Source organism: Prionailurus bengalensis, chromosome D1 (assembly GCF_016509475.1).
Source record: "Prionailurus bengalensis isolate Pbe53 chromosome D1, Fcat_Pben_1.1_paternal_pri, whole genome shotgun sequence".
In the NCBI taxonomy this organism is placed as follows: Eukaryota; Metazoa; Chordata; class Mammalia; order Carnivora; family Felidae; genus Prionailurus; species Prionailurus bengalensis.
The window spans coordinates 107,933,911-107,957,312 of record NC_057346.1 but is presented as its reverse complement, the minus strand read 5'-3'; the positions used below and the strand labels follow the sequence as shown (position 1 = coordinate 107,957,312).

Here is a 23,402-nt window from a genome sequence, read left to right as displayed (position 1 = left end):
CCGCAGGTTGTACCGTTGGGGGATTAGTGCTTTAACGTCCCCTACTAAATTTCAGGTGCTCAAGGGCAGGGACCGTGGGCTGTGTAGGCCTGGTGTGGCCTGGCATCGGTGATCACCGAGGTGCCGAGCAAGGCAGGAATGCCTCCACTCACCCCTACACACTCGTGCCCCTCATCTGCATTTACAGGGGCCTTTGGACAGATCATCTCGGCAGCTCCGAGGCCCTCGGGAGCAAGCTCAGGCTTTGTCCATGGTTAGCGCACTAAGCCTCCTCAGGCCCTGTTTGTTAGCCGCAGGAAGTTTCGTCCATGAGGTGGACCCGAGGCAGGTCAAGGGCCAGCAGAGGGCAGCTGGCTAGAAGCAAGTGAGGGCAAGGGGGAAGGGTGCATGGGGTCTGTGCGTGGGGCCAGAGGGACCCCGTGGAAAGCCCGGACAAAGCGGGGGAATGATGAGACCCTGTCCAACACTCTGGGCTCCTGAAGTCAGCGTAAGCCCCCTCTACAAGCACCTGCTGGCCCCAGGGGCTGAGGACACTTGCCTGCTTATTCCTGCCTGTTTCCTTGAAGCCCGTTTCCCAGCCCAGGCTATGGGTCCTGAGCCCACGCCCAGCCCCGCCCCTTGGGACTTAGAGTCGGTCTCTGCTTCCTGCACTCAAGCTTGCACTTGGGGGATTTCTCGATCGTCTTTGTTGCCCTGACTCGGCTGCCCTGGCCCACTTCCCTCTCTTATTCCCCTCCAGAGCCCTGCACCGTGCTGCCCAGCCCTCCTGCCCTCAGTGTCAGCGAGAGTCATCCTGTAAAATCCAGCTGGAGCGTGGGCATCCCACACTGCCTGGCCCTTGTCCGACCAGATTCCCTCACCTCTCATTACATCCAGGATTGAGAAGGGCACCGGCCCAAACTATACAAGAGGACAGGCTCGAAACAGAGCTGCTGCATAGACCTGGACGTGCTGGCCTTCAGAGGACAGGGATAAACCCAGGCACGGCGGGGGGGGGGGGGGGGGGCGGGGGGCGGGGGTGTACCAACCAGCCAGGTCTCACCCATCCCCCATCACAGATGCGTGTCTGTATCTATGCCAGCCTGTCACATACACACGAAGGTTATGGAGCCTGGGTATCCTGTCTCAAGATGCTTAGGAGCAAAGAGGCAGGGCTAGAGCAGGTGCTGGGGACAGGAAGGCTCAGGCCTACTCAAAGGCCACCTTGCCTTGGTCTCAGAGGTCACGTCTGAATCCTTCTGTCCCGGGCCCCAGCATCTGGCCGGAGGATACACACCTTCTCTGATCTGTCAGCTGCTGAGTCCTGGCATATGGGACGTGGGTGGCTCCTGGGCTTGGCTATTTTGGGGCAGTGCCCTGAGCAAGGGGCGGACTTGTTAAGGCCAAAGCCAAGGCCAGCCACCACATTCTCTGGCACAGACATCAGTTTCCGGTGCCTGCTCAGCTCATGGCCACAGCCCTCAGCTTCCAGAGGCCCTGGCATCATAATAGAGTCTAAATTGCACCTTTCAGAGATGCCTGATGGATAACCAAGAAGCATTTGGGAGGCAGGAACCCAAGGCCTTTCCCTTCCCCTGTCTGCGGGCCTCATCCATCTTGGCTCAAGCTTCCCCTCGCCGCCCCTTCCCCAAGGCTGCAAAGCAGGGCAGGGCCTGGGGGGTGGGGAGGAAGAGGCATGCCTTGCTGGAGGAGCCTTTAATTGCCTGGGTGCCAGGTGGCCTTTTTATTCCTTTGTTGTGTGTTTGATGGTTTATGTGGCCATCAAATTAAACCCGGTAAATTGCCCGTCTTTTACGGGGTCACTTGTGCGGATTCCACAGACTTCAGCATGATGTGAGTTACGACTTACCAGCTCCGTGACTGACAGCAGGATCCTTCCCTGGGAAGGGAGCAGGGAGGTGGCTCAGACTGGAGGTATATAGACTCCCAGTAGCCAAGGGGGGACCTGGAACATCATTCTTGGCATTCTCCATCAGTCACTAGCTCCTGCCATCTTCCACGGCAGAGGAACCTGGGTTCGAGTCCTGCCTCTGCCACGATGGGATCTTACACAAGTTGCTTGGCCTCTCTGAGCTTCAATTTCCTCATCTATAAACGCGATCATAGTAGTTCTCCTGTAAGGGGAACTTACTATTGAGGGCTCAATGAGAAAGTACGTGCACAGTTACCCTCGTAAACCTGTACATACCCGACGCATGAGGTATAAAAGCTGCCTCGATTCTCTGACTGCCCCCAGGCACGCCTGCCTAGGCTCTGCTTATCTCTTTCCTCTGCTCTCCAGGGACCCCTTCTTCACCCCACTGCCTCTGTCGTGCCTCCAGGGTAGACTGGGAGCCTGTAGCCCAAGCTGCCTCCTGATAGGGACCCCTTGTCAATCGCTGTGACGCCGGGTCCCCTCTACCTCAAACTGTGCATCCACAGCCCCACGCCTCAAGCTACAGCCTGGGCCACACACAGCTGGCCCAGCAACACCACGACCCTCCTGGGTTACCCCAGGCTGCTCCAGCCTCTCTCTCATGGGGAGCTGTCCAGGCCCCGGGAAGGGATGTGAGTAATTGGTGGGGCTCATCGCTCAGCTCTCGCCTTGGTCCCCCTGGAACTCTGAGACGCAGCCCAGCCCCCGATTCCTAAAGGCCTTGACCTCCCTCGTGCTCCCTCTGGGCCGTTGCTCCGTGCTGTTCCTGATCTTTGCACACCAACGCCCCCTCCCCCGCTCAAGCCTGGCTGAGCCAGCTTCTACTCCTCCCCAAGACTTCACCTTAGAGCCCCCTCCAGGAAGCTTTCCCCAGAAGCCTCTGCAAGGCTGACTCCACGTTGGCTTTGCTCACAACCACTTCACTGGTGGTTATTTTTCTGCCAGCTGAATGGAGGCACCTCCCTGTCAGGAACCCCTGGCTTGGTGTCTTCCCCAAGTCCCATCGAGCTGGGTTGCCAGAGGCCCAGGGACTCCTGGGGGGTCCAGTTGGGAGGGACGGTTGGTGTGAGGGCGCCTGCAGGGGGCAGCTGCAGGACACAAGGCCTAGCCAGGCCCCGGGCATGCTGGATAGGAGCTGGTATCTACCGCTGCAGGTCCTGGGGGGCACAGTTAGGTATGAGCATGTTTCTAGAAGGAGCTGGAGGTCCCGGGCAGGAGAGGGAAGGCAGGGCAGGCCTCCTCCTGCCCCCGGGCCCTGGCCTGCCTTCCTGTTCACCAGGGAAGGCAACTCGTCTGGGGACATCCCAAGGCTGGGTGCCCCAAAGGGCCAGGCACAGTCTCAGCCCCCACTTTAGGAATCAGAAAATTCCAGGTGGTGCCGACCCCAAGAAGGAGGCGTGGGAACCAGCATCAAGGAGGGGAACAACAGAGCTGGGTTCGAACCTGGCCTCACCAGCTCCCAATTGCGTGAACTGCAGCGACGCCTCTCTGGGCCTCAGCTTCCTCCTCTGTAACACGCTGCCGAGAGCCCCACTCTCCCCGGAAGATGACAAGACAGGGTGGCGCGGAGGGCCCAGCACAGGACGCGTGGTTTTAGAAGGAAGGGCTGCTCCATCCTTCCCGGGAGGGGCCCCAAGGAGCTCCTATGACCCACTCAGGGCAGCTGTCCGGCTGTCTTGGCCGAGCTTGGCCGGGGAGCCCCTCCCCCTCCGCTTTCTGGTCCTTCTCTTCAGCAATGAGCATTCATTGTGTTTTCCCTAAACCTTGCCAGGACCTCTGGTCCTTACTGTAACAGCAGGGCCGGAGGCCGGAGCAAGATGTGCTGAGCAGACTAGGGACGGAAGCAGCTTCTGAGACCAGAAGGGGAGAGACAGGGGATCCTGGCCCCAAAAGGAGCCAAGACTTCCCCCCCCTTCCCCCCACCCAGGCAGGGAGCTTCACCAAGGCAGGATCACCTCCATACCTGTGGTGAATCCTCAGCAAACCTTTGTTTAAGTTAACGAGGGGCCCCACACTTCCTTCCCCACCTCTCCAGCTCACCTACAGGCAACACGGAAAGAGGAGGGCCATGGGGCAGGCGGCTGGCCTCTGCCTCCTGGAGCTCAGCGAGGCCTGGCAAGAGCTCCCCCCACCTCCAGGCTCCCCCCACCCCCACCCCTGTATGGCAGATAGCCCAGGGGGCTCGCCTGGGCTCCGTCCAGCTGCCCCACCTGCTGAGGGTGGCCTCAGGTCTCAGGCCTTCCTCCGTAAGACGGCACCATAAGTGATCCGCTTCCCTGGGTGTAAGCTACGGTTGTTTGCAAGCCTGAGCAGCCCTGAGCAGAAGGCCTGATGCAGCATTCCATTTGGAACAGGGGACACTTCGCTGTTCTTAGCAGCAGGTAGCGCCCCCTGCAGGTATAGATGTGAAGTGTGGGCCAGAGGTGGAGGGGGGACCCTGAGACTTCTGGGTGAGCGGGCCTGTTCCAAGCCCTAGCTGAGGCCCAGGCCAGTCTGAGCCCACTGGAGGCACCTCCCTCCGGCAGGGGGCTGGCGGCCACGACCCTCAAGGCCCTCCCAGCCCAGGCCTGCACAACTCTGCTCCTGCTCTTATCCACCGGTGCCATTGAGAACTTGTAGTGGGAGGGGAGGGCGGGGGGAGGGGATTCTTTTAAACCCTAAAGTTAATTATTTTTCTAATTTCATGCCGCATGCATTATGCATCAGCTGTTACCACTGGCGGTAATTGCAGACAGGTATGCAAATCCACTAAAAATGTACCTCGAGTTCACCTCCCTGCGTGGGCCGTCTGGGCGGTGCCGGGCAGCGGGATGTCCTGAACTTCAGAGAATGCAAATCCCTTTAAAAAACAAGACTTTAAAATTGTGTCTTAGGAGGTTAATTATATTGATAACAGTGTTCGATATTAAACTATTCAGGGCCGGGAGGGAGTGGGGGGATGAAAGGAGACACGTGTAATTTTGTTTCTCTCTCTCTCCCCGCGTTATTTAATAAGATATTCCTGCACCTGATATTTCTGTCTGTCTGTGTGCGTTTTTAGTAAAGTTGCCGGGACTGAGGCTTAATTCCTTTGGGGAAGGAAAAAAGGAAAGGAAGGGGAGTTTCGGGAGGCCGAAGAGGGACCTGACGGCCTTTTTTGCCGGGGGGGGGCGGGCAGAAGGAAGGAAGAGAGAAGGCAGCAGTGGAGGGCTGGTGCCAGCCCCCGAGAATAGGTGGGGACCCCTGGGTTTGCAGGGTCAGCGCGGCTGGGCTTCTAAGCGGCCAGCAGGATCCTAGCAGCCAGGGGCGGAGGGAGAGACTGGGTATGGTGATGTTTATTGATACGAAAGCAGAGGCTGGGAGCTGGCTGGGGGTGGGGCCCCGTAGGAGCTGTGTGGCATCCCTTAGACGCGGGCCCTGCTCCTGGGCAGCCCGTCCTGTGTGTCGATCGTGAATTGATTATCCAGCCCTTCCCATTAGAATGGGAAGTCCTATAACCCAGGGCATGTTCTGTCCTGTTCACCAGCCTAGTACAGAGCCTGGCACGGGAATGCTCGTAGACCTCTGTTGAACGCACGAGTGCAGGACGATGCCAAAAGGGAGGCCCCACAATCTGAAGCCTAGAAGCAGGCAGCGGGAGAGACGCGGGAGAGGCCGGCCCCCCTTCAGCCCCACCCTAGGAGGTGATAACGACTCAGGTGCCCTCACCATGACAGCCCAGAGAGGAAAAAGGACTGACTTGTCTGAATCGCGCCGCTCACTGCTGGGGGAGGAGCTGGACACAAACCCGGGCCCTGGACTCGCCGTCCAGTGCCCTTCCCTTCCCAGGTGCCTTTCCTGCCCTCTCACCTGCCCAGGGGGGACCTCCCCAGCCCCAGAGAGAGAAACCTGAGGAAGACCCCTGTCTGCCCCCCTGCTCATCTCTTATGACCTGGTGCTGCCCAACCACAGATCTACCTCCAGGCCCCAGAGGCCAGCCTCGCCTTCTTAAGTTGGCGTCTCTCCTCCTACCCCACAGGTATGCGCAAGGGTGGAGCCTACCCTCAGGACCCCGGAATCGGGGAGGTACAGGACTTTGGAAACTATCTGCCTTTCACAGAGGAGGAAAAACCGAGGCCCAGAGAGCGGAAGGGATTGGTCCAGGGCAGAGAGATAACCCCCAGCAGCCGCAGCCACTCCTCCCCCTGCCCTCCTCCTCCAGCCTTGGCTCTGAACTCTCAAACCCTTTCCCAGAAGATCGGCACAAGGAGGGTGATGGTGCACAGTGGCCAACACAGGGGCTCATGGGGGCGGCTTCCCCTACCGACAGGTCTGTGGACCCTTCTAGCCCTAGGGGCTGGGACCCATTAGCGGCAGTAGCTGGCAAGGGGGAGCGCCTGCTGCCTGCTGGATCCTTCATGACCTCCCCTCCCCTCCAGCTGGCCACAGCCCTGCAGAGACTGCGCCCCCAGCGCACAAAGGGGAGCACATTCAGGGAGCGGAAGGGATGTGCCCGAGGTCACACTGCTCACAACAGGAGGGATGGGGCGCCAACCCACATCGGCCCGGCCCCACAGCCCGGTTTGTTTCTCTTTGCCTTTCTGCCTTGGGATGGAAGGAAGTCGCACAGCTCACCAGAAACAGAGCCCGGCGCTGAGCAGAGTCTCCATAAATATTTGGGGCACAGGCCTGGGGGAGCAGCGGTGGGTTCCAGGAATTGTCCCCAGCCCCTCCTAGGGGCTGGGAGTTGAATAGGGACAAATGACCGGGGAGTGGGGGACACGTGGTAGGGATGGGGGGAGGGAGGCCAGGTGGGCAGGGGCCGAGCTCGGGCTCCCAGCGATCGTGACGCCTTTCGGCCCGCTGCCGGGCTGGCGCGCCTTTATAATAAATAACAGCAAATAGCCGATCCGCAGGGCATCTTTCACGCCGGTGGCTAATAACACGGCTATTAATGCCCCCGCAGACGGCGTGCGCGTCGCGCCGCGCTGACGAATGTCCCGGGCCCTGGCGCAGTCATAAATCAGCCCCTCTCCTGGGGAAGCGTGCAGAGAAGTGTCATTTTCCATCTTGGTAATGAATTGGGGCTTCCCTGCCCTGCCCTGGGCCCCGCTCCTAGAAGTTGCCTGGGATTTGTGTTTGGGGAGGCACGAGCCCTCCCTCCTGGCCTCGGGGGAGCCTGGGGAGAGTAGGCCCTGCCCCCCAGGCAGGACCCAGCTCCCCACCTGACAAGCCCGGGAGGTTCCGCAGCCTGAGTGAGGAGGAGGGGCCCTCTGGCCTGCTGTGTGATCTTGGGACACTTGCTGCCTCTCCCTGGGCCCTCAGCAAGCCACTCTCACCCAAAGAGGGGCTGGACTGGAAGCCAGAGAGCAGTGATGCCCAAGGGCCAGTGGGTGCAGGGTCTTGGGTGGTGGCTTTGGGTCAACCCCACCCTCGGTCCCTCCGTCCAGGGCAGGGGCAGACCTGGATGGAAGGACTCCCTCCAGCTGGAGGGCAGCAGGTGCCATGGCCAGTAGCCTCGGTCACCAAAGGTCCTGCCTCCCCCCAAGGCCTCACTGCCGCCCCCTTTGGGCACAATTCAGAGGGGCTCAAAGTAAGACCTCCCCGCCCCCGCCCCTGCCCAGGCTGGAGCATCCCCCCCACCGCAGTTTATGCCCAGAAGGGCCAGGACCTTATACCCTGGGTCGGCTCACCCCGGGGTAGAACACAGGCCACTCACTGGGTGGCAAAAGACCCCTCCCCTGGCAAACTACCTGAATTGAATGTGTGGGGCGGGTGGGCTGGAGCTGCAGACTAGGGGGGCTCTGTGACGCCCCAGTGCAGTGCAACCCAGCCGGGAAGCAGCAGGCCCCAGCCGTCTCGCGTGCTATGCCTTCTCTGGGCATGAGGAGTCACGGGGCCTTCCTGGGCCACCCAGAGCCCATCTGCGTGCGTCTTACCTCCTCAGCTGCAGCCCCGGAACCTGCTGGGTCTGGCTGGGGTCTCTGCTCTGGATGCTTCCGGTTGAGCTGGGCCCAGACACAGTCACATTCTGGCCCCGCGGCCCTGGCACCCGGGCACGGGCCACAGACTCGGGGTGTTGCGTGGAGCTGGGGGCGCCCCGGGGAGCAGGGAGGACACCCTGCTCGTGCTCAGACGTGGCTTCGGGTCTGGAGCGGCATCCTCTGTCCCCTAGGCTTCAGGCACCGCTGGCCTCTCCCCCCGGAGTGAGGGGCGTGCATGAGGGGTCTGCAGAGGCCCCCCCCCCGCAGCCCCGGGACCCCCGTGTGCAGCCTGAGGGTGTTCTGGGCCCCTGCTCCCCAGGCATGCCCTACAGCCTGGCGTCCATCCCGCGGAGGTGGCCTCTCGCTGTCCTCTTTCAACTTTTGCCCTTTTGTCTGCTGGCCGCCACCTCCTCTGCAAAGCTTCGGCGTGGCTTTTACCCCCTTTTCTTCACCAAGTTTTTCTTCTTCTTTTTTTTTTTTTTTTTTTTTTAATCCCTTTAAGTCACTCGGCAGAATGGGCCCCGGTGCAGAGAGCGTTCTTGCGTGACAGAGCTGAGAGGGAGCCACTCTCCAAAGGATCGGTATTCCTGCCACTCAGGCTGTGTCTCCGGGGGGGAAGGAGGGGGTCCATTACCCCGCTGAGGAGTTCAGATGTTCACCGCGGGGCTGAAGCTGCTGACATGCGCCGCTGAGCTGTCAGGCCCCACATGCCTCTCTCTGGAAAGATGTTCGGGTGGGTGGGGTGACGGGGGGGGGGGCGGTGGACGCTCAGTCCTGCTTGGCTTCTCCTGTTCGTAGAGAAGGTTTTCTTGCTGGGGAGGCGGGGCGGGGGAGGGGCGCGTTCTTCCTGCTTCGTCCCCTGGTCTCGTCTGTCCAAAAGGGAGGCCTTCGCACCCACTCCCTGCCTCCTCACCTGCCAAGAAACAATACAAGCGATTAAGCCCAGGGAAATTAGGAGCTGCACAGGGACAGGCAGCCTGGGCTGCAGCCGCCTGTCCTCCCATCCCTCTGGAACCTGCTTTCCGGAGCACCACATTCCAGGGAGCCGGGAGGGGGCTGGGATGCTTCTTCCCCCATCTCCCTTCTCTTCCGCAATCCAGATAACAAACAGGGGGCCACGCAGAGCACCCTCCTCAAAGCTTCCCGGTTTCCTTTTCCTGGAGGGCGGAAGGACCGGAGAGAGAAACATGAAGTTCGGAGGGCTCCTGGCCATGGCGGGGGCTGCCTGCACGGTCCAGAGCTGGCTCCGCTTCCCCCAGCACCTGCTCCTCTTGCTAAATGTCATTCAAAGGATCCAACTGGGCCACCGCGGTCTCGGCTTCCAGAAACAGCACCGCCTTTCCTCCCCGCCGCCGCCTCTGGAAGCGGGAGCATCGGGGAAGCTGGGAAGTTGGGTCTCAGAGTCCCTGGCCTTCCACTTCCCAGGCCGGGGTCAGGCCTCCACACCCCTAGTGCCCTCTGAGGCCATCCTCCCCTTTCCGCAGGGACCTGGGGGCAGGGCTGGCTGTTCCTCAGAACCCAAAACAAAACCCGAGCCCTCCGGATCGCCTCTCATTAGCGTGGCGCCCTGCAGCCCTGCGGTGCCCCGGTGTCCGTATTCCCCCTGCAGGAGCCCCTCTTTGGAAAAGGGCTTTTATTACACATCTGAGAGTGTTAGCTCTGGTTTGAAATCGGATCCAGATGGGCTCAGCTGCATCTGGGCGGTCTTCTTTGTCGGGCCCAAGGTGGCCGATTTGAGGAAGGCGTGTTGTCTGGGGCCGTTACAAATAAAAACAGGGATATTTAGGGCGCGTGTTTTAATAAGCCCAGAGCCCAGACTGGGGGCGGGAGGCACTGCCCACCGGACGCCCAGCGCGGCAGGGGCGCGTGTGGGACGAGGGGTGGGTGCTGTCCAGGTGGAGCGCAGGCCGAGGCTGACGGGGGAGCCTTGGGACAAGCCTCCCCGGGAGGAAGGAGGTTCAAGAACCAGCAAGCCCCGCAGGTCCTGCATGGCCAGGCCCTGCTAAATGCCTGGAGTACGAGCAGGCAGGCGGAGTGCGGCCCCTCCAAAGCTCAGGGCAGGGGTGGGGCGGGAGGGGAGACGAGGACAGCCCTTGCATGAGGGGTGACGGCCCGGATCCTTCTTGCTGTTACACCCGCGCGATTGCATCCAGCTATAAATTGTAATTTCTCTACGAAAGGGAGAGATGGAAACAGTCCAATGAGGTCATCTGCCTCCCTGGCCGGGGCGAGGAAATTGTTTTGTACCGCTGGGGGTGGAGGCGGAGGCAGCTGGGCCTCCGTATTTAGAGAGGACGGGGGCAGTGTCCTCAGAGCCCAGAGGCTCCGGCCGGCCATGGCCACCGATGCCCCACGACAGAGAGAAACCGCCCAAGTTCTGCTTGGAAGTTATGGATCCAGGAGGGCAGCCTCATCCCACTGGCGCCGGGCCCTTCTCACGGTCCTCGGGATAAAGGCAAGGGTCCTAGGCAGCTTCTAGAGCCCCACAAGGCCCGGCCCTGCCTGGCCCATCAGCATCCCCCGGAATGCCCCGAGGCGGCTCTCTCCAGGCCCTTCCCCACACTGTCCCTACTCCTGCCAGAGTCCCCCCAATGTCACCCCTCCCCTCCTGCGTCGGGCCACCCTCCCCCTCGGGGTGCAGGGCCACACACACCCATGGTGTCCTGAAAGGGAGGGACTACATCTGCCTCTCTGCGGCAGGAGCCCCGTAGCTGCTGCCTAAACGCACCCCGGGAACTCCACTCTCCTTTCTCATTTAGAAAATCGGGGACGGCTGGGTGGCTCAGTCGGTTAAGCGGCCATGATCTCGCGGTCCGTGAGTTCGAGCCCCGCGTCGGGCTCTGTGCTGACAGCTCAGAGCCTGGAGCCATCTTCGGATTCTGTGTCTCCCTCTCTCTGACCCTCCCCCGTTCATGCTCTGTCTCAAAAAAATAAACGTTTAAAAAAAAAAAAAAGTTAAAAAAAATAATAAAAAAAAAAAGAAAAGAAAATCGGGGACGGAGCCAGGCTCTTGGCGGGTCCAACCAGCATTGCCTATGCTGGGTCAGCCTGGCCGGCGGTGCCTGGAGGTGTGAGCTCTTCCCACGTGTGGATGCGTTACTAGCCACCTGAGCTCACTGAACCAAACAAGGCCCGGGAATAAATATGTAAATGTGCCCTCTTGGCAAACATCTACCGTCCCCAGTGGGCGCACTACTGGATGGGGGGGGGGGGAGGCTGGGACCACGCAGTGCAAACAAAGTGAGCGCTTGTATGGGGACTTCCTATGGGGTCAAAGCGCCAGAGGGCAAAACAAATCTGCGCAGTCCCAAAGGTTCAGCCACGGGAGCCCCTCTTCTGCCCCTGGCCACTTTGGCCCAGCTCGTAGGCACTCCCCCTACAGGACGTTCTCTGCTCACCACCCTCGCCTCCCCTGTTCCCATAGGCTCCAGGTCTCTGCTCTGGTGCCAAAGAACCAGTTTTTTTGGGTCAACATCACAAAGGCTTCCACTTGTAAGTACTTGAGATGCTTACAATTTTACTTCTTGTTATAAATAATAACATCATGACCGTATTAAAAGGAACCTGAAAGGGGGAAAGAAAGCCAAGTGCACAATCCCACATGTCTACACCACTCCACTTTGGCTGGATCTGTCTGTACATACACACTGTCTACAAGGGGACAGTGTGCCTTATCCTTTTCCAGGTCATTTCTGCTTGCCATCTCCCTTGAGCCTTGAGACAAACCAGCACAGCTCGAAGGGCAGGGAGGACCATTGTGCAGGGCAATGACACTGAGAAGGGGGGGCCTGTCCAAGGTCATACAACCTGCATGACAACCAGGACCTTGAATTCTGGGTCAGTTCCCCTCTCTTTGCAAGACACCAAGTCTCAGTGCAACAGAAACACCATCAACCAAACACAAGGTGGCCCCTGGGGCCACTGCACTTGGGTTTTTCCTGAGGCCCTCTCGTGCAGTCATCCGCCCATTCATCTATCTCTCCATCCACCCATCCATCCATCCATCCATCCACCCACCCACCCACCCAGCCACCCATCCACCCATCCATCCACCCACCCACCCACCCACCCACCCATCCATCCATCCACCCACCCACCCACCCATCTATCCATCCACCCATCCATCCATCCATCCATCCATACACATAGCTCTCCATTCATCCATCCTTCTGTCCATTCACCCATCATCCATCTATCCCCCACCCTCCACCCATCTCTCCATCTATCTGTCCATCTCCTTGTCTCTTTCCATCTGTCTGTCTCTCTTTCCATCCATCCATGCATCTGTCACTACCCCCTCCCTCCATCTCTCTATCCATCCACCTACCTGTCCATCTTTCTGTCTACCCATCTTTCTGTCTCTCCATCTGTCCGTCCATCCATCCCTCCCTCCCTCCCTCCCTCCATCCATCCAGCAAACATGTACTGGTTCCAGTTCTGCTCCTGGCACCATGCAAGGCATCGGGATTCAAGGAAGAGCCCCTGTCCTCTAGGAGCTCCAAATCCAGTGGGGAGGCCATTGGTTTGCAGAGAGCCATAGTGTGAGACCCACACTGGGAGCAAAAAGCCCACCTTGTCCGGCCTGGGAGGGTGGATCACGGGGGGCCCCACGGGGAAGGTAACACTGTGCTGTGGTTCCGGGATCCTCCAGACTCCTATGTCATGATAGTCACATTTGAACTCAGTGGCGAGGCAGAGCGGGGCGCATGTGGCTGGGTCTTCTCCGACCCCCTACCTGTCCATCTTCTAGGGTACCCACCCCCCCCTTGGACCTCAGAACTCTCCCCCCGAAGTGGAATCACTCTCCAGCTTTGTGGCTCCCAGCTGCCCTGAGGACCGGTACTCACTGATATTAATTCCTAAATTAGCAATTAGCCCTCCTGCTTCATTTCAACCTATGGCTCTTAGGGATGGATTATTATGTGTGTATCATTAATCAGACGCCCGGTATATGCTGCTGGAAACCCAGGTGGGCTTTATGGCTGGTGACTTAGTCGAGTGGCATTTTAAATGAACAACACGCCTGTCCCCCCCAGCCCCTTCCGGGGCGAAACTGCCCTGTGGCAAAGAGGGCAGAGTTTAGATCATGGCGAGCAGGTCAAAGCTGGCTCGAGCTAGGAGACCCGGGGTTTTCTTTCATTCGGGACTTCCAGGCTGAGGTCAGCATCTGTATCCGACCTGTATAGATGAAAAGGCTCTTTGTGACTCAAAACCGAGTTTGTTCTCTGGCTGCTGACTTCCTCCCACCAGGACGGCCATCCACAGGGCCTGTTTCTCTTCCCCCACCGTGACCACAGCGTGTGGGTCACTCCTCTCTCGTGCCAGCGTGGACCTGGGAGCTGTCACGGCCGCGGTCCCTCTCTGTAGGAGGCAGAGGGCTGGGGGCCGGGGCCACAGGGCAGGGAGAGCTCTCCCACTCGAGAGGATGGACCGCTCCTGCCACAGAGCCAGCATAGTAGGGGTGGGGTGGGAAGGTCACTTCGGGCCAAGGGACCGGCATACGCAAAGGCTCAAAGTAGGAGGGCTTGGTGGTGAGAAGGCTGGTGCCCCAAAGCTCTGACTGAGTTAGTGGGGGGGGCAGTGACCTGAGCTGAAGTGGGAGATGGCCTTCTGGCCTCGGGGCGGGGGGGACTTCTGCATGCTCTGCCGAGGGGCCTGGTCTTCATCCCAAGGGCAGTGGGGAGCCAGGGAACGGGCCCAGGCAGGGGGAGGCACGCCCAGACCTTCATGGAGAACTTGAGGGTGCTCGGGTGCATGAGAGGGACCCAGTGAGAAGCTGGGACAGTGTCCCCAGGAACAGGGGTGGGGAACAGTGGGGTTGAGGGGAAGGGGCTGGCCAGGCAAGTCTCCCTGAAGCCTGGGGGCTGAGTGGGTTCCTGCCCCCTTCTCCCCCTCACCAGAGGGTGACGGACCGAGCACCTCCAGGCACAGGCAGCCCGCTGGGGGGCTCAGGGCCTGAGTGCGCATGCCTCTAGGTGCCCGGGCAGGGGCCAGGCGGGAGCCCTCCGCAGGGGGCGTGCCTGGAGGCCCCAGCTCGTCCCTTCTGCACCGGGAGCCGTCCCCACCCTGCCCGCTTCTCGCAAAGCCTGGCCCCCAGCCTCGGCACTGCAGCATGGCACCCCATAGCAGGTGAGAAGAGGCGGAGGCGACAGAGCCTGCATACACAGTGTGAACCCCAAGCCTCCAGTCTGCTAATTAAACCGCTTCCTGACAAAACCCAGACTTTAGCGGGTGAGTGTGGGAGCGAGGGCGGGAGCCGGTCTGTGGGCAGCTGCAGGAGGCCTGGCTGCCTGGCCAGCGGGCCTGGACCACCGCCGGCACCCACCCTCGGAGGCAGACCGCTGGAGAATGGGGGGAGGGGTGGGGGAGAGGGCCGCGGACCGTGCCCAGAGCAGAGAAGCCAACAGCTCCAGGGTCCCAGGGGGCTGCTCTTCCCGGACAGCTTTTCAGAGAGGAGATGTGGTATCCCCGCCCCCCCCCCCCGCCCCCGTGGGATGTCTCTCTCCCTCTCCACGTGTGGGCTGGAGCCGGGACCTGGGAGGCAAAGGCAGCTGCGGCCGGAGGTGGCTTGGAATTCGCTCCCATCTCCTGGCGCTGGGCTGGCAGAACAGCCCAGGGACCGAACTGGCCCACACTGCTGGCACCCGCTGCCTGCCTGCCTGCCTGGGCCCAGCAGCCCCTCCTTTGCACCGTCTGGGGGGGCCTGGAGGCCTGACTCTACCAGTTGAGGGTGCTGCCCCACAGTGCTGCCGAGCACCAGGGGGCCCTAGAAAGACCACCGTGTGGGTACGGTCATCCCTGGGCGGCAATGGAACAGAAGAACAGACAGGCACCTGAAGGGGCCTCCTGCACCTGGAGCGCTGTGTGCCTCGGAAATCGCCCGCGAGTGTGGGCGGGCGGCGGGAGGAGCCCCCGTGCCCCGGGGAGCTGCGAGAGTGGGCGAGGGGCCAGGGCACGGCCTAGGGCAGCTAGGCTCAGCCGGGCCCAGGATCGCTGCTCTCAGCCTCTGGAGGGGGAGGCTGAAGCAGGGCGGAGGAGGGGAAGAGCACCCAGCCCTCCACGGGCCTGCCCCTCTGCCCGCAGGGAGGGCACAGTGGCTGGAGTCTGCCCACGCACGACAGGGGACAGGAAGAGAGGCCCGGGCCTGCATGAGGCTCCTTGCCTACTGGCTGCTGCCCCCTGGGAAGGAGGCTGCCTGCCGGCCTAACGCTACCCAGCAGGCCCTGGTGTAACTCAGCTCCCACACGCAAGGGTCTGTACCCAGCCCCGGGGGGATCCCGGGGATCCTGGGGGATGACGGGTCTGGTGTGCCAGCAAAGGCCAGACCTTTCGCGGCAAATTGGCCCACTTTTGCTAGTGGAACAGTGGCTGTGCCCTCAGCTGAGGTCGGCGGTGGAGTCTGGAGGCAGAAGCCCTGGACCCCTGGCCACCCTGGCTATGCAACGGGTCCTACACGGCCTTTATGCGGGGGCTCTTATGTAGCTGTTTGAAGCAGCACTTTGCTGGTGAGTCTGGTGTGGGGCCTCTGCGGGGGGAGGGGGTCACAGCTGGAGGCCCCCCCCAGAGAGAAGGCTAAGGAGCTTTCAGAACCCAGGCTCTACTCAAGGGGTTGTCACCTTCACTCTTCTGCCACACACTTCCCTCCGCCGGCTCCCCAGCCTCAGATTCCTTCAGGAGCCCTGCTCCGTACAGAGAAGGTGCCATGATCTGGTATGTGCCCTGGGTGCATCAGCACCCACTCTCTAGCTGCTGGGTTCAAATGCCAGTCGTCCGTAGACACACCCCCCCCCCCCCCCCACGGACCACACTGAAAGCCACAAGCTAGGGATCCCAGGCCGTGCACTTGCGCCGTCCGAGTTACCTGGGTGCGGCTGGCGGAAGTTGCCTTTTCTTCCAGAAGGGTCCACTTCCCTCCCGCCAAATGTGCCCGCTTCCGGCCCCCAGGGACAGGAGCCCTTTCGCCTGGCTCCCCCCGCTTTCCAGTTTCCCTGAACCATGGAAGCCGGTGCCAAGGGATTTTCGTCTCCGTGTTGGAAATCTCCCACCCCTCCCCTCCTTCCCGTAAACACACTCTCCGGCCGAGAGAGCGACACCGCGCACCCTGGCCGCGCGGCCAGACTTTGTTAATATTTACAGCGAGTGGCTCAGAAAGCTATTAGCTTCCTTTTCTTGTTAATTGAAAGAGGAGAAAATGGTTGTAACACTTCAAAAGGACTTAAAGCGCAGTCTGAGAGACCAGCTGAATAAGGAGGAAGGGAAAAAAGAGCGACCACGCAAAATAAAAGGAAGAAAGGAAGCCCACACCTCACGCGTCACGCGAGGGTGGACTGGTGCTCCTTCTCCGTCTCGGCAGATGCCTGGCTTTCCTCTGAGGTTTCCTCATTGCTGCTCATTGTATATTTTCCTTTTCATTTGGGAGCCTGCCTTAAGGAGAGAAGGAGGAAGAAAAAGGATTCGAGGTGCACTTTTGTTAATAACGAGGCTCTTTGAAGCCGCGGCTGACGAGGCCCCTGGTATCTTTGCTCCTGGGGCACACGAGGCCTGGCCTTGCCCGGCACCTACAAGCCCAGGGGCTTCCCTGATCGGTGGCCACCAACACACAGGCATTCACTTCCCGGGATGCAGGCCCAGATGGGGCACTGGGCTCAAGCCATTCCCGGGCCCCTGACCTGGCTGGGTGTACCTTGGGGAAGCACTTGGGCCTCAGTCCCCTGTGGACCCCAGGGACAAGCCAGGGATGCCACGGTCATGAGAGGGGTGGGGACTTTCTGAGTCCCTGTAGACGAGGAGCTGGAGGTCCAGCCTTGCCAAGCCTCTGGCCTCTGTGGTCCGCCTCCCCAGGCCACTCTTCCTAGAGATCAAGGATTCCTCCTTCTGTACCTGAGCCCTGAGGTGTTAGCGACCAAACATCTCTGCCAGGCTCCCTGCCATCAGATAGGGGCAGACGGGGTGACTCAAGAGGCTTTCACTCCGAGAGCCTGCCTTTCAGTTCAGGCTGACAAGTGTCCCCCTCCTTCAGGAAGTCCCTGGCCTCGGGCACCCTGCCCTCTATCAGCCTGGCTTTCTCTGTTTCTACAGAACAAGGTAGATGCCTGTAGCAAGCACAGAGGGGCCCAGCTCCTGCGTCTGGATGGGCTGCAGTAAAGGGAGGCTAGACCGTGCCTTGAAGGAGGTCCCCTCCACCCTGCTCCGCCCCTGCTTGTGCCCCGATCAGACCAGGCAGCAACCCTGCTCTGCTCTTGGGCCCTACAACAGGCACAGCCACGCTGCAGGGCAGGAGGCCCAGGGGAGGCCGCAGGTGGCTGGGGCAGGGACCGAGGGGCAGACAGGACTCTTCCAGGACGACAGCACTCTCCTGCCCTTGGGTTTCTGGACAGCTGACCCGGAGAAGGAAGACCAACCTATTCTGGGAGGACCAGAGATGTCCAAAGATGGCCCAGACTGCCGTGGAGGGGAGGTGTCAGGCCGGGACTGGAAGACCCCCTAGCAGAGAGGTGGGATGGCAGTGAACCTGGCCCACCCAGGCTTCCTCCCCCCTGAGGCCTGCTCCCGCGGCCACACTGTCCCCCCCCCCCCCCCCCCCCCCCCGCCGATTCATCCCCATTCAGCCTCGGTCCTCCTCAGGGCTCCCCCCACCCTGGCCCTCGCATTGTCCACCCGGGATTCTAACCGTCTTGCCCCCCCCCCCCCCCTTCAGCTGTGAGCTCTTAAGGGCACGGATGGTGTCAGCAGCAGTGACAACAGCCGAGCTAACTTGACAGAGTTCTGCCAGTGGCCCCGGGCACAGAGCTAAGCGTTTTACGGGGATGATCCAACAGCAACACGAGCAACCCTGAATTAAGTCTGAGGCAGGTAGTATTCATCCATCACCTCTGAGCCCACAGGCACTATTATTCCCATTTCGATTTTCCACCTGAGGAAACAAGCATCCTGGAGCCCGCCCTAGTCACACAGTGGGTCCGCTGTGGAGCCTGAGCACAAACCCACTCTCGTCTTGGCTCCGTGCCCCATACTCTGGGCCCCCAACAGGATTTCCTGTGTGGCCGGGGACTAAGGACTGTGCTCAAACCGGTGGAGGCTGCAGGCTGGCACTCCCTCCCCAGGTTCGCAGGGCCATGAACATGTGAAAGGCTCTGAGAAGTCCTGCTGCAAAGATACCAATTCAGCTCTGTCCGCTCCGGCAGTTACCTGGTAACCTCCCAGGATTCTCTGTGTTCTTCAAAGCGTGCCCGGGGAGATGCCTCAGGCATCCATTTAACCAGTCTTTGGTGAGTGCCTGCTGTGTACCGGGTAGTGGGCTTTCCAGTGACGTGCAGTGGTGAGGGCAGGCGTGTCCCTGCCCTCTGCACCGCCCCCCACCCCCCAGCACCCAGCTCAGTGCCTGGCACATAGGAGGCACACACACATTGAGCAAATGAGAACCGAATGAGAGGGACAGTGGATGGGGCTGAGGAGCTGACTCAGTCTCTGCCCTGAGCTGCCCCATATGTCCTCCTCCTCCAGTCCTGGACCCACTGCCAGCCCACTGGCCAGGCTCAGCCTCAGTCTACCCCACGACACGGGCGTCCAGGCGGGCTAGAAGCAGCCTGCCCCTGGAAGGCCCACCAGGCCTCCTCGCATGCCGGCAGGTCAGAGCCCGCGGCCCCTTCTCGGGGGGGGGCCCCCCACCAGGCCCAGTACCTCCTCCCTTCCCTTCCAGCTCTGTGGCTCCGGCCTTGACATTCCAATCACATCCCCCAGGCCTGCCTGGAATACTAATTCTCCCAAGATGAAACCGTCCATGTTTAATTTTTTTTAAAAGCCAGGCGGAAAGAAAAGACAAGAAACGGGGAGGCATCCGTGGGTGGAAGTCGGAGCCCTCCTTCGAGCTCTGTTCAGAGCTTCTCTGGGCGGCTGGCCTCGAAGCCACCAGCCACCCTGGGTGGTCACTGGCTTGGGAGGGTTATTTTTTGAGGCCCTCAGGTGGGAGCCCCTTTAAAAGTGGACAGCCAGGCAAGTTAGGCTTCTGCTCCTCTCCTATCAGAAGACAGAGCCTGAGGCCTCCCCGGGGGGGGGGGGGGAGGCTGGGGTCAGCTGGGGACAGAGAGAGGGCTGGAGTGGCAGGACCAACATGGGAGAGCCCAGAGTGGGCTCCGTCTGAGAGCGAGGCCAGAGGCCACGGGGTACGGGGAAAAGGGGCTGGACGGCAGGGACAGGGAGAGTGCTTCAGCGCTGGATGACCTTGGACGAGCCCTTCCCCGCTCTGGGCCTCGGTGGCCACCCTGGAGCACTAAAACATGGCTGTTCTTTGGGTTGGGAGGGCTGTTACAGGAAGACTAGGGTCGAGCCCCTCTTGCAGCTTCAACCCCGGTGTTACTTGGGGTCATGTGTCATGTCTCTGGGCATCGGCTTCCGTACCCACGAGGTGGGGGACCGAGGGAAGCTTCTCACAGACCTGTGGTGAGGGTTCCAGGCAGCGCGGGGTGAGCGCCCTAAGGACCAGCCCGGCACCCCACGCACATATACCGTCACCCGCCAGACAGGTGCACTCAGGAAAACTTCTTCTTCCCCCGCCTGCCCCCCGCCCTCAGCCCTGACCGCCTGGGAAAGCGCCCTCTCACACCAGCCCGGCCCCGGCGGGGTGCCACCTCCCCCACAAGATCCCAGTGTCACAGTCTAATGTCCCCAGAGGGACGAATGAAATTGTAACGGCAGGAAACATGACAGAACATGAAACATGATGAAATCAGCTACATAAATTATGAAATCCAAATCATAGCCCGGCTCCTTCCGCAGCGGGGGAAGGTGCTGGCAGATGCCCCGCAGGCCGGAGGCTCTGAGTGGAGACCACGGGGCACCCTGAGCCCCTTGACTGAGCACTGGGAGCACTGGGAGCACTGGCTGCCCACGGCTCCAGCTGCCCCGCCTCCATGCCCTCCCCCGCCCCTCCTCCTCCTCCTCCTCCTCCTCCTCCAGGGAGCTTCAGGGAGACAGAGCCCTGAATGGCCCAGGGTCAGAGGCTGGGCCCTGCCTCCATGAGATACGACGCTTTCCATTTCTACTCGGCGTCTCCCGTGGATCAGACTCCGGTCAAGGCCATGGCCGGACTGGTCCCTTCCGCTGCCCTCTCCCCGTTCGCTTCCTCCCTTAGATTTTCCCTGGGAGCTTGGACGTAGGACAAACCACCACTGCTTCTCCCTGCCCCGTTTTATTATTTTTTTTTTAAATAGTTCTCCTTTTCAGTTTTTTAGTTATTTTATTCTGCTGTTTATTCTTTTAATTTTATTTATTTATTTTAAGAGAGAGAGGGTGCAGTGGGGAAGGGGCAGAGAGAGAGGCTCCTGTTCGTGCGGAGCCTGATGTGGGGCTCGAACCCATGAATCCGTGAGATCACGACCTGAGCGGAAGTCAGATGCTTAACCGACTGAACCACCCAGGCGCCCCCTCCCCGCCCCGTTTTAGTCTTAGGACACCTCTGCCACGGAACGTGGGCCTGAATGGCGGTCAGGGACGAGGCCCGGGCCTGCACAGTCCTCTAGCTGCCAGCCCCTCCCATCTAGGCAGCCGGCCCTGCCCCCAGCCTCCACTTCCTCCCTCCTCCCTGGGCACAGCCTCCCCAGTCCCCACCCCGGCCCTTGCAGCCACCTGTGAGCACTAGGCTGGTACAGGCAGGGTGACTCCAAGCAGACGTAAGCACGTTTTGGCCACCTCTCCTCCGCTGCGGGGGCTGTGACATAAATTATTATCGACCCGATGCCGGCTGGGGCTGGAGACGAGATGGGGAAATAAAGCACTGGGCTCAATAATTGTGCCCTGCTGGCTGAATTTACTTATTTGTGGCTTTCCTACCCACTGGGAAACGCGACGCTGAGTAACTGCTGACTATTAGGCTCCCGGACGGAAAAACACCCTCGGATCCATCTCCCGAGGACAGGCGAGGGCCGGAGACCCGCACGCTCCTCCCGTGGGCCCCATTGGGTCTGCTTTGGTTTTCCCAGGACCCCTCTTGTGTCGAATCCCGGTCCTGCTCCACCAGGTAGAGGGCTTCTTCTCCATGTTACAGATGGGGAGACTGAGGCACAGAGATGGACCTCGCTGCGGGTCCCGGTTTGCCTGCGACTTTCCCAGTTGCAGCCGGGCACCCGGGGCAGGTGGCCGCCTCACCCTGGTCTCCCGGCTAGTAACCGGCCGAGCGAAGGCTGCACCCTGCTCCTTCTGACCTAGAGCCCATGGGTGCTCTTAACCGACGTGCAAGGCCACCCCCTTCACCGTCACCCACCGGCCATCGGCTTGTTCGGAGGCCCGTGAGATCGCTCCCCAGCCTGCTCTGGGACCAGGAGGCTGCTGACTCCTGGACCTGTGGCCTCTGGCTGGGCATGGCCACGGGGAGCCCCAGTGGCTCGCTCAGAGGGAGGGAGGAGAGCCTGGTGGAGCTTGGGTGCCCTGGCTGCGTCCCCTCCCTTTTCGGGTGACCCTTTCCACAGCTTCAGCCATTCTCTTCCTGGTTTCCCCGATGCCGCCCATGACTCTGTGAACACCCCCTTCGATACGCTCTGATCCCTGCCACGTGATAAGGGAATAGCTGCTTCCACCCACTGGGAGCCCACTGAGTGCCGTGCACCACGTTCAAAGTCTTTTACTATCCGCATGGACTTGTTTCATACTGTTCTTTTTTTTTTTTAAGTTTATTTATTCTGAGAGAGAGAGAGAAAGCACGCAGGGAGGGAGACAGACAATCCTAAGCAGGCTGCACACTGTCAGCGCAGAGCCCGATGCGGGGCTCGAACTCACAAACCGTGAGATCATGACCTGAGCCGAAATCAAGAGTCACATGCTTAACCGACCGAGCGAGCCAGGCACCCCGTTGTTTCATGCTCGTAATGACCCATTGAGGAAGCATATCGTCCCCATTTCACAGACAAGGCGACTGAGACCCAGAAAGGGGTCACAGAGCTGATAAGGACAGCCTGGCTCTGAATCCGTGCTGATGGAAAAACTAAAACCCACCCACCCAGAGGAGGAGGGGCCCGATCGAGGCCAGGAGAGACAAACCGCAAAGGGCTGGCAGTCTTAGAGCATAGAGACCAGGGGCGATGCCGCCTGGCGGAGGGTGTCCCGGGGCGCGTGACACAGTGCTGGGCCCTGCCCAACGGACGGGTGGGTACAGAGGCCGAGGGTCCGGCATGGAGGGGCTGGGAGCAGACTGGAAGCTAGAGGCTATGCTGAGCCGTCCAGGGTGGGGAGGAGGGGAGACAGCTGCCTCCTGAGGACCCCCGAGCCGGGCAGCTGTACCCAAGGCAGCACGGGGACTATGGCATCCCACAGCTCCACGGCTGATGGCCACCGTCCCCGCTGCCACCTGCAGGTCAGAGTAGGGTCAGCCTTCTGCTGTCCTGGGTGAGCAGGGGAAGGAGAGGCTGGCTTACTGCTCAGTCTTGCCTTCACACGCCGCAGCCCTGCAAGGAGCAAGTGCCTGCCTCCCTTTCACTGGCGAGGGATCTGAAGCTCCCAAAGCGGCCACGTCCGAGGTCACTCTGCCTTGGCGGGGCAGAGTTGTGGCTGAACCCGGCCCCTCTGCCCCCAGGTCCCTGCTGCCCCTCCCCAACCCCGGGCCTCATGACGCACAGGTCTTTCCATCTCCTGGCTACAGCCCCCCCAGGGCACGGGCCTGTCCCCTCCCCAGAGGAGGCAGCAACTTTTACAGACTCACCCTGGAGGAGTTCCCCAGGTGGCTCAACTTTATTTTTGCCAAGCACTTTCTGAGTAACAGAGTCCCTGGGGCCCTGGGGTGAGGGCAGGAGATTCACGGGGGCCCAGGAGCCCATGGGAGGAGCAGAGGAGGAGGCCGGGAGACACGGGCGGTGATGGGGGCATGAACTTCCCTTCCGACATGATCCGGCCCTCTCCCCCCTCTTCCTCGCCCCAGAAATGAGGAGTTAAGCCTTTGTCTCCCCCCTGCCCGCCCTTTCGGAGCTTCCAGAACAGCCCAAGGAAAGTAGTCAGTGGATCACCATAGTGCAGCGAAGCCCTGGCTGGGCCAGGCATCCAGCCACCCCTCCGGCCTCCAGCCATCCACATCCAGGCTGCAGAGAGTGAGGCTGGCTTGAGGCTGTGCCCACTCCACTGGCTACTGTCACCTCGGGGCAAGCCTGGGACCTGGATCCCTGCTTCCCAGCCTAAGCTCCAGCAAGGAGCGGTGATGGAGGGGGGTGTGCCCAGCTTGACACTGCTGGTCCTAGCTCCCCGGGGACACGGCTTGCTGGGTGGGAACCAGATACACCCCAGGGGCTCTCCCTTGGCCTAGGCGCTCCCTGGTGCCCTAAACAGGAGCCCTAGGGAGAACAAGAGCACCAAGGTGTGGGGGCCTGGCCTGACCTACAGCCTGGGAAGGTCGGGCAGGGTGTGGAAGGGGAGGAGGGGGGTCGGGGGGATGCGCTCCATGAAGGGGCAACTCCTCGGCCCTGATCTGCCCCCATGTCTCCCCCCTACCGCCAGGCGGCAGAAGCAGCCTCCCCTGTCTGGCCCCTCTGGGAGGGGACAGCGGCAGGCTTATTTCCCTTCTGTGC

At 60.8% G+C, this 23,402-nt stretch overlaps 1 protein-coding gene across 1 annotated transcript in view; it reads left to right on the top strand.

Moving 5' to 3' along the window:
• MACROD1 (mono-ADP ribosylhydrolase 1) overlaps window positions 1-23,402 on the top strand; it is a 142,472-nt gene that overhangs the window by 45,384 nt on the left and 73,686 nt on the right.